Raw genomic sequence first — 10,278 nt, forward strand, 5'->3', positions numbered from 1 at the left:
GGGATGCCCTCCCCATCAATGCTCCTCCAAAATTGGAATCTGGCTGTAATAGACATTAAAGATTGCTTTTTCCAAATTCCCCTTCACCCGGACGATGCCCCGCACTTTGCATTCACGGTTCCGTCCATCAACCGTGAGTCCCCAGCCAAGCGCTACCATTGGCGGGTGCTCCCTCAGGGAATAAAGAACAGCCCTGTGATCTGCCAATGGTATGTTGCTTCGCTGCTGTTGCCTATACGTACAGCCCTCGGGGATGGCGTCATCATTCATCATTACATGGACGACATCCTCGTGTGTGCGCCCGACCACAGTCTGCTTGCCCATGCGCTTGACCTGACAACCAATGCGTTGGTTGCTGCAAGGTTCGAGCTCCAGCAGGACAAGATTCAGCGGATGCCACCTTGGAAGTACCTGGGCCTTGAAATTACAAAGCGGACCATTGTTCCGCAAAAATTGGCTACTCGGACAAAAGTCCAGACCCTAGCGGATGTCCATTAACTGTGTGGGTCTTTAAATTGGGTGAGACCCTGGCTGGGCATTTCGACCGAAGACCTAGCCCCCCTTTTCAATTTGTTGAGAGGGGGAGAGGGGCTTAGTTCCCCTAGGGCTCTCACCCCAGAGGCACAGGTAGCCTTGGAAAGGATTCAAAAAGCTATTTCGGCCAGGCAGGCTCACCGATACCGTCCGGGGCTGCCTTTCAAATTTTTTGTACTGGGGAAGCTGCCACACCTCCATGGCATAATCCATCAGTGGGACCAAAGCCTAAAGGACCAGGGTCTGGGTGACCCCCTCTTAATTATAGAGTGGGTGTTCCTCAGCCATAATCGGTCCAAAAGGATGACACGGCCACAGGAGTTGGTAGCCGAACTGATCCTCAAGGCGAGATTGAGGATCAGGGAGTTGGCAGGGTGTGATTTTTCATGCATGCACATTCCAATTAAATTAGAATCAGGCCAATTAAAATTGAAAACCTTCGAAGAATTGCTGCAAACTAATGAATATCTTCAGTTTGCACTCGACAGCTACACTGGGCGCATCGCAGTGGATCGGCTGGCCCACAAATTATTCAATTCGGAGTTTAAATTATCTCTTAAAAAGGTTCAAAGCAGGGAACCACTGGATGCCGTGACAGTTTTTACCGACGCGTCTGGAGCATCCCACAAGTCGGTGATGACTTGGAAGGATCCTCAGACTCAGCAGTGGGAGACCGATGTTGCTGTTGTGGAGGGTTCTCCACAGATTGCTGGGTTAGACGCAGTCGTCAGGGCGTTCCAGAGGTTCCCAGGACCTTTCAATTTGGTTACAGATTCTGCGTATGTCGCGGGTGTAGTGGCTAGAGCTGAGTGCGCAGTTCTTCAGGAGGTTACCAACAAAAATCTTTTCAATTTACTGAATAGGCTCGTCGAGCTGGTCTCCCACCGCGAGCATCCATTTTATGTTATGCATGTTAGATCACACACTGACCTGTCCGGGTTCATAGCGGAGGGCAACCGCCGTGCCGACTCCTTGGCCGCGGCTGCCGTTACGCAGGGCCCGCTCCCGGATGTGTTCGGCCAGGCTAAGATCAGCCACCAGCTCTTTCACCAGAATGCGTCCGGTCTGGTTCGGCAATTCAATCTGACGCAGGACCAGGCTAAGGCGATCGTGGCCACATGTCCCCAATGCCAAAAAGACCAGATGCCCACCGTGGCCTCTGGGGCAAATCCCCGGGGTCTGGCGAGCTGTGAGGTGTGGCAGATGGACGTGACACATATCCCATCTTTCGGTCGATTGTGTTACGTCCATGTCTCCGTCGATACCTTCTCCGGGGCCATCTATGCTTCTGCCCACACAGGAGAGAAGGCAGCGGATGTCCAGAACCATCTGCTTCAGGCATTCGCTGTCTTGGGCATTCCTAGGGCCTTAAAAACAGACAACGGTCCAGCGTATACTTCTAAGGAGCTGCGGAGCTTCCTGCAGCAATGGGGAATAGTCCATAAGACCGGCATCCCCTATTCCCCGACAGGCCAAGCCATGGTGGAGAGGGCCCACCAGAGCCTTAAGAAGATCCTGTCCCGCCAACAACCGGTGATGAAGGTGGAGATCCCCCACGTCCGGCTGTCAAGAGCTTTGTACACACTTAACTTTCTCAACTGCTCTTTTGACAGCCAGAATCCTCCAGTGGTCTGGCATTTCGGCAGCCACCAGCAGCTGCAGCCTAAAGTCAGGCCTCCGGTTCTCGTTAAGGATCCGGAGACCTGGCGGACGGAGGGCCCCTTTGACCTGGTGACCTGGGGAAGGGGATACGCTTGCGTGTCCACTCCCTCAGGCCCCAGGTGGGTACCATCAAAGTGGGTCAGGCCCTTCGCCCCGAAACAGAGGACCAAAGCAGAAGCCGTGTCACAGGTACGGCAGGCGTGTTGGCGGCGGCGGAGGAAGACTTCCCATCAGCTTCCGTCCATTCCTCCAGATCTCCCCCCTCTTTCAGAAGAGCCTTCACCTCCTGCTTCTCCTCCTCCCCTTGATTTGTTATCCCATGTCTCTTCCTACTCTCCTCCTGCTCCAGCTATGTCACAATGTATGTTTTACTTAAGTTGGCTGTTTGGGGAAGAACTATTTTTGTGATTTCGTCATACTTTTACCGGTTTCTTTCGTTTCAGTTACATCTCCTCAATGGCCCCCCCTGCAACATCGCTGGTTCCCAACCCTGAGCTGCTGTTAACAATATTCCTGACCTGCGGACTCCTTGTGACACCTTCGGAGTCGTGGGTCATCCCCCAGCCAAAAGTCAACGTCTGGCGTGCCTTGGCTCAATCCTTAGGACAGGACAGTATCTGCCTTGATACCGGGGCAGCAGAGGACCCGATGTCGTCTTGCCTTGTGGGGATCCCATTCTCTCCAGACGAGTTCCCTCCCACCTTCCAACGTTCCTTTTCCCCGATTTTGGCCAGGAGCCTCACTATCCTTCTGAGTTTTGACACCTCAAATGCCTGGAGAGACGGAGTGTTCAGGCTGGCTCCTGCAACCTCCGAGCCCACTGAACTACACCTACTCGGCTCCGCCAATGCCTCTATTTGCTTTCAGTTTGATTAGCCATCACCCCAGTAGAGAGGGGCAGTGAGGTGGTCCTTCAGACTAAAAAAGAATATCAGGCCAAACAGTGGTGTCAAGCTGTCCTGAAGATCCTCGGCCCCACCACTACTGGCCGGACCCCTTATTCCCTTCCTCGGGGTGTGTTTTTGATTTGCGGTGACTGAGCGTGGGCAGGCATCCCCTCTGGCCTGGTCGGAGGGCCGTGTACTTTTGGCCAGCTGACGCTGTTTACCCCTAACATGACTCAAATTGTTAACTGGAAGAGAAATAATGTCACATATGAATTGGGCAGAGCTAAAAGAGATCTTAAGGATCTCACAGAAGATTGTGACGACAAAATTACTCATTGGTCGCATTCAAAGTCCGTCGCCTTTACCATTCTATTGCTTTGGGTATCGGTGGCTAAAGCTCTAGGTGAATTGGGCCGCCTAGAGTGTTGGGTGGCTAAACAAGCAAATTTTACTTCGGCCGCGCTTTACCACCTCCTTACAGACGAGGAAATTACAAGGAAGGCGACACTCCAGAACCGGGCGGCAATAGATTTTCTATTGCTGCTCCATCACCACCATTGCGAGGAGTTTGAGGGCTTCTGCTGCTTGAACCTGTCCTCCCGAGCCGAGGACGCCAGGCACTCCATCAAGAAGCTCCAGGACCTCGTCCACCCGGTCAAGAAGGAGACTTCAGACTGGCTGGGGGACATTTTCAAGGGTTGGGCCTTAGCGGGTGGGCCAGTTCAATAATAGAATCAGTTTCTAAAGTTGTGTTGAGCTTACTTATACTTTTAGTTTTCTTTATGTTGGTCCACGGTGTGGTCCAGAGAATGTTAGCCAGAGCTACCTCGCCATCCGTCCATCACGCTGCCCTTCCCTCAGAGGAGCCCATCGAGCTGGGGGACCTCTCCTCGGAGGCCGAAGAAGCTGCAGATGAGGAGGGGTCAACCGTGCCACCATTTGACCATCCATGGTCGAACGAACCCCAGCTCGAAGAAGGCGAAGACTGGTCGGACCAGCTGCGGATCCCTGAGTTTTAAGTTTCTACGGAACTGCCTTGTTCTTTTTATTTTTATTTGTTAAGAAACGGGGAGATGTTGTAATGTGTTTTTAAGTTTCCCTGTTTGCTCCCCCATTTTGTGTATCTTCCCCTATGTTCCTGTAAATGGTTCTTCCCCTCACAGTTTTCCCGCCACTGTTCCCTTGCCCGTTGAGTTTCCATGGTTACCCCCTCCCCCTTAGTTACTAAGCTCTTAGGTCATGTAACTTCTCCTCCCCTTTCTTATCCTTATAAGTCAAGTTTTCCTCCTCCCTGGGCCCAGTCAATCACCCCCACTCCTCCCTCTGTTCTAGAAGCTTCTTCTCTCTGGGGGTTGTGGTTGGCTGTGGTCCCGGGGCCCCTCCTCTACTTTGTATTTATTGGTTGTTCTTGTATGCCCATTAAGTTTTGTACCTCCCTTGTTCTTCTGTTATTGGCTAGCTGGGCGTCCCTCTTTTTTCCACCCCTCTTCTTTAAAACCTTGTTGCTCCCCCTGTTCGTGGCCATTTGCTGGTCGGTGCCCTCCTTGTGGTTGGTTCCGTCCATCTTCAATAAACCAACGTTTTCACCCCAGCAAGTGGTCGCCTCCTTTCCTCAACTCATCGGCACGCTTCTATCCACGTCCGCAATCCAGCCCAGCCCGAGGCCAGGACGCTGAGGGGGGTTGGTCCTCAGATGCGCAGAGGCGTCGGCCGCCTCTCCTAAGCTAGCCAGACCTCAGGGCCACATACGTCCTCGCGCAGCGCTGCTCAGACTAGTCTCTAGGAAAACACAAAGTCCTTTGTGATTCTGCAGCACAACCCAATAAATCTGCCTCTTGCCCTTAACAGCTGCCAGTGCTCTCAGATAAGAAGTGGTGGGGCTGAGAGCAGAGCCCAGGGGATTCTGTGTCTACCATCTCCTGTTGGGACAAAAAGGGCACTGCTCCGCACCTCGGTGTGGCTGATCTCAAGGCCCATCCTGTTGTGTCCTAAATGGGGGCAACAGCTTTTAAGGGCTCAGGCTGGCTGGGACTTCTTCCCATCAGCGCCTGTCAGTGCTCATGCTTGGCCTTTGCCAGCCTGGTTGTGGTCACTGCCCTGCCCCTGAGGGCTTCAGGGACTGCAGAGGCTGGAGCCTTCCTTAGCTGGGAGAGGGGCATCTTGGAGCTCAGCCTGCTCATAAACAGGTCAGGGTCCTGCTGCTGAAAGCCCCTTTAGGGATTGGTTATAGGCTTGTGTTTCTCTGGTTTACAAATGGAAAAGAATTCTTTTGTCAAACTGCTGAAAGGTGGGGAAGATGTCCTCCTCTCCTGAAATGCATCTCCCCGTGCTTTGTTTCCTGTCAAGAGAACTCTTCAAAGGACTGTACTAAATCAGTCTCTGTACCAGCCATCTGCCCAGCAAAGTAGCCATGCATGTTCATCTCCACACCCTTGTTTCCTTCTTTCAGCTACTTTCGGGGGCAGGAACTCCGGCTGGTGCTGGAGTACATGGACGGAGGCACCCTGAACGATATCCTCAGCACGACCGCTCTGTATGAAGATGAGGCAGCAGCCATCAGTCGGGAGGTCAGCAATCCCATCTGTGTTTCCAAGGGCTTGGGCAGGATTGTCTGGGAAACAGGGGCTCAGACCTGCAGTGATTTCCTGTGCCAAGCTTTGGTTCTGTGCTGCTGGTGTGCTATGGGCAAGAAAAAGCATCTCAAGTGCAAGGCCTGCCAGTGCCCCTGCACTCCCTGTACTCGGTGCCAGTACTCTTCTCTCCTGCTGTTGTATTCTTGCTCGGGCTCATGTATTTGTATTTGCTGTTCTCCACCTTGCCTCTCTAAATGTTTGCCTGGAGTCTGTCTTCACTGCATTCCTTGCCTGTGAAAGCAAAGGTGCTGGTGGCAGGATTTGAAATGATCAGCAAAGAAAAAAGAGAGAGACTCGTTTCTCTCAGGCCTCAGCATACAAGGACAGGAGTGCAGCCAAAAGGCTCTTTGCTTCTGAGCACATGCACTGCAGCAGCAGTCATCCTGGCTGGTTTGCAGGGCACAGTCTATAACAGCAGGTGCTGTTGCTCTTTCAGAAGCTGACATGCCTTTCCTCAGAAAGGTCCTGCTCTTTGCTTCTGAGCACATGCACTGCAGCAGCAGTCATCCTGGCTGGTTTGCAGGGCACAGTCTATAACAGCAGGTGCTGTTGCTCTTTCAGAAGCTGACATGCCTTTCCTCAGAAAGGTCCTGCTCTGCAAGTGTTGGAGCAGCAAGCTCTTCCTCTCAGTGGCACTGTGTTCTGCCATTACTGCCCATTCCCCTGCAGAGGGAATCTTTTAGATTCTTTGTTGCCTTTCTTGTGGGATTAAATCACATCACTCATTTTTGCCCTCCTCTTTCTGTTTCTTCTCTCAGTGCCTGGAAGGACTGCATTTTCGTCATTCAAACCATGTGATCCATTGAGATGTGAAGAGTGACAACATCCTTCTCAGAACCGACGGTTCTGTCAAGCTGGGTCAGTGTATTCTTGGTCAGGAGCAGCATTCCAGGGATGTGGGTGTGGGGCTGCTTGGAGTGACAGCCAGCTCCTCAAAAATGGTGCTGGTGGCAGCGCAGGGACACCCACTGTGAGCTGAGGGCACAGTTGCAACGTGCACATAGGTAGGACAAGGAACAAGCAGTCAAGAGTGGCCTTGCTCTGTCTGGGTCCCTTCCAGAGGGAGGGAGTTACAAGTCTAAAGCTTCCAAAGAACAAAAGACACCACGGAGAGAATGCAAAAAATGGGGGGATGTTTTAAGTCACCAATGCCAGGAAATTCAACAGCACATTTTCAAAGTTGTACTGTGGAACTCTTTTGCTTGCTTTCCTAATTGCACAGAATTCAAATAGAAACAGTGTTTTGCTTTCTCTTCAGCTGGTTTTGGCCTCTCTACTCAGCTCAGCCCTGAGCAGAGCAGACGGTGCTCGGTAGTCGGGACTCCTTGGTGGCTGGCGCCAGAAGTGCTGACAAGTCAACCATATGGTCCCAAAGTGGACATATGGTCTTTTGGAATCGTGGGGATTGAAATGATCGAACAAGAACCTCCCTACTGGAACCAAAGTCCCATCACGGTAAGGAGCAAATACTCACTGATCCCACTGTCTTTCTCACCTGTCCCTTGTCCTGCGTGCCATTGGACAAAAGCCCATTGCCATCTGCCTGAACTACTTCCACCAAGGTCCCCTCCTAAAAATGTGCCTGCAGCACATCAGCATCTGCTGTAGTTTTGGTTTCAGCAGTGGGGCAACTCAAGCCTTACCACATGCAAACAAACTCCAAACAAACTCTCTTCTCAGGCAACACTTTCTTTTGGCTTTTAAGTGGTTCCAGTTCTTTTTTCTGTGGAGATGGCCTTAATAGCGGGAAACAAGAATCTGAGAACTGCTGTTATCTTTCCAGAAATGAAGGTTTCTGGAAAGAAACCCAACAAGGTTTCTAAAACTGTGGTCTTTAGAGATGAACCTAACTCCCTGTGCAGTTTCTTCTCACTGGGAAACATGCCTGAAACCTGGGCATGAGGGTGTAAAGGCCACTGAGTCTCTTCTGCTTCTTGCGCAGTGTTGCTGAAACACTCAGTCACCGTGTTTCCTTCATAGCCCAAGCCACGTTGTCCATGTGACCAAGCCAGAGCCTGGTGATGCGGAGAGCCTGCCAAAACCTCCCATTGTTTCCTGGCTCTTTCTGGGATGCACCTACCATTAATGCATTGACTTGAGTAGCCAAATGAGCAGAGGGTGACCACAGGGATGGCACCTCTCCTTCTTCTGACCATGACAATAATTCTTTTGCTGCAAAATGGGAAGCTGCAATTTTCAGTCTGCTGAGAGACAGAGCTGCAGGTGGCTCCTGTGTGCCCAAGCAGGTATTTTCAACCCTGTACATTTGTGCAGCCATCTTAATGTGTCTGTCTTGAAGCTGAGATTGTAAATGTTTATTTCCTTACCTGGGGATTAATTGATGGATTTCCTTTCCTTCCTTCCAATTACCATTGTTTTCAAGAACAGCAAAAAAACCTTGTTCAGTCTTGTGCTAGGGCACGTGCACTTAAAGAACCAAAAAGCACTGCAGACATGCCTTTCATGTACTAACCCTTGAAATTAGTTTGTATAGCAAAGTCCCTCTTCCAAAAAGCCTCTCAAGCTGGTGTGAATCCTTATGGAAGCAAATGTGCTTTTCCCAATGTAGCTCCCACTAACTAGGTCAGTCAATCAAATCAGCTGCCAAGGCAAGATCTGTGGGATGGTGGAAAAGCTGTGGCTGCCGTCGGGTTTGGGTTTTCTGGTTGGTAAAGGGAAATGATCTCTGGGTCTCTGCCAGGGCCGAAACTGCCACTGAAGAAAAGAGGTTAAACAAACGGAGGTGGGAGAGCACTTAGAGATGTGAAAGCAGCAAGTGGAGCCTGGTGTCTCCTTTTTCTCCAGGCTACACAACTGATAGCCACAGTAGGGACCCCACAGCTGCAGCAGCCCAACCGATTCTCGCCTTGCCTGCGTGACTTCCTGAGCTGCTGCCTGCAGAGAGATGAGGAGCAGCGCTGGTCTGCCAGGGAGCTCCTGCAGGTAAAATGTGACGGGAATGCACCAGGGTTACTGCCAAGTTATGTGGCAGAGAGGGAACTGCAGGACCCGGTGCCACTGGGCTGGCCCTGCTGGGAAGGAAGGTGCATCCAGCACACGAGGGCCAGGGCATGGAAAGGCAGACACTGCTCTGTCTCCCTGTAAAAATCAGCACAGTGCTTTTCTTGCAAAGCAGGGACCTATGTGAGTCATTGGAGCTTCCTGAAAGGGAGAAAACCCAGGGACAGAAAGCACCATTTCTACAGCACTGGCAGGGCAAAAATCCCAGCAAGATGAAGACATCACAATCAACAGATGCCTGGGACTCTGGGCCACATTTGCCTGGGATGGCCAGGTCCTGCACATGACAATTGGGGAATAGATGGTCCCATTGTTCTACTTTCTGGGTCTTTCTAGCAACTAGAGGAATCCTCATCAAGCCTGTGAAGCACTGAGCTTGGAAAGTCATGTTTCACTGTTGTTTGTTGTTTTCTTTCCTTTTTTTTCCCTGTGGACAGCATCCATTTGTAACAACAGCCAAGCCAGCATCCATCCTGGCACCACTCATCAACTCAGTCCAGAAGAAGTAAGAGACAAGAACATATCATGTCAAGATGTTACCTCCATAGCCAATTTTGAGTAGAATTGTAGAGTCAGATTCTAGAGTAGGATTGTTGTAGAGTTTTGTAGGATATGGTTCTAGACTAGGATTATTAAATAAAGTAATTGAAGTTTCTGAAATATCAACTCATTTGGAAGATGGTTTGAAAGATCCCTTTCTGACTCCCTCCGAAAACTAACATTTCCTCCTCAGTTAGCAGTTGTTTTTCTACTGGTGCTAAGACACACTTATGGTTTCTTTTGAATGGTTCAAAAGTGGGGAAGGTTCTTCTTCATTCATCCTACCCAGAGCACACTGCCTTTGGAATACCACCCACTAGCTGGTTTTGGCACAGCTGCGGTATTTCTAGTTGAGGCAGAAAAGGCAGTGGCATTTGCAGGAAAAGCCAAAAGAGGAGTGGGGCAGCCCTGACATCCTGTGTGGATTCAAGCCTGCAGCTGTGACTCAAGAGCATTTGGGTTCCTGCCACTTGGATTTGGATCCCTAAATGCAATCTCTTTGGCTGCAGGAGAGACAGGAACCCAACATGACAGGTCATAGGCCAATTTCCAGCTGTCACTGCCTGCAGGAAAAGGCCACGTCCTGCAGGACTCCAGCACTCAGCATCCTCAGCCAAACACAGCAAGTGCTGGCAACTCAGAAACTTGCACCTCTGCCTTGCACTAAAGACAGCACCAACCACAGCGGGCACTTACAGGTACAGAGTATTGTGGTGTGACCCCTCCATGGAGCTGGTGGACTCACCATCCCTGCAAGCCTTTGAAAAAACACTGAATGTGGTACTGGGTGCCGTACTTTAGTTGAGGAGTTAGGGGATGGCTTGGACTCGATCATCTTAAAAGCATCTGTCTTCCAAGCCACTGATTCTGTGATTCTGTCACTGAGGGAGCTTTTCCTGCAGCCCTGGAAAGGGCTGTGGGGGCCCTTGGCTGAGGATGGGGTGATCAGGGCTCATGGAAAAGAAGCAAAGGGCTCAAGGCGAAGGCCGAGAGGGCAGAGC

At 51.1% G+C, this 10,278-nt stretch overlaps 1 pseudogene; it reads left to right on the forward strand.

Annotated features, from left to right (window-relative positions):
• Positions 1-9,246, forward strand: part of LOC132087020 (serine/threonine-protein kinase PAK 1-like) — a 353,184-nt pseudogene extending 343,938 nt beyond the window's left edge.
• Positions 9,247-10,278: the final 1,032 nt, after the last annotated feature.

The sequence above is a fragment of the Ammospiza nelsoni genome, chromosome Z (genome assembly GCF_027579445.1).
Source record: "Ammospiza nelsoni isolate bAmmNel1 chromosome Z, bAmmNel1.pri, whole genome shotgun sequence".
Taxonomy (NCBI): domain Eukaryota; kingdom Metazoa; phylum Chordata; class Aves; order Passeriformes; family Passerellidae; genus Ammospiza; species Ammospiza nelsoni.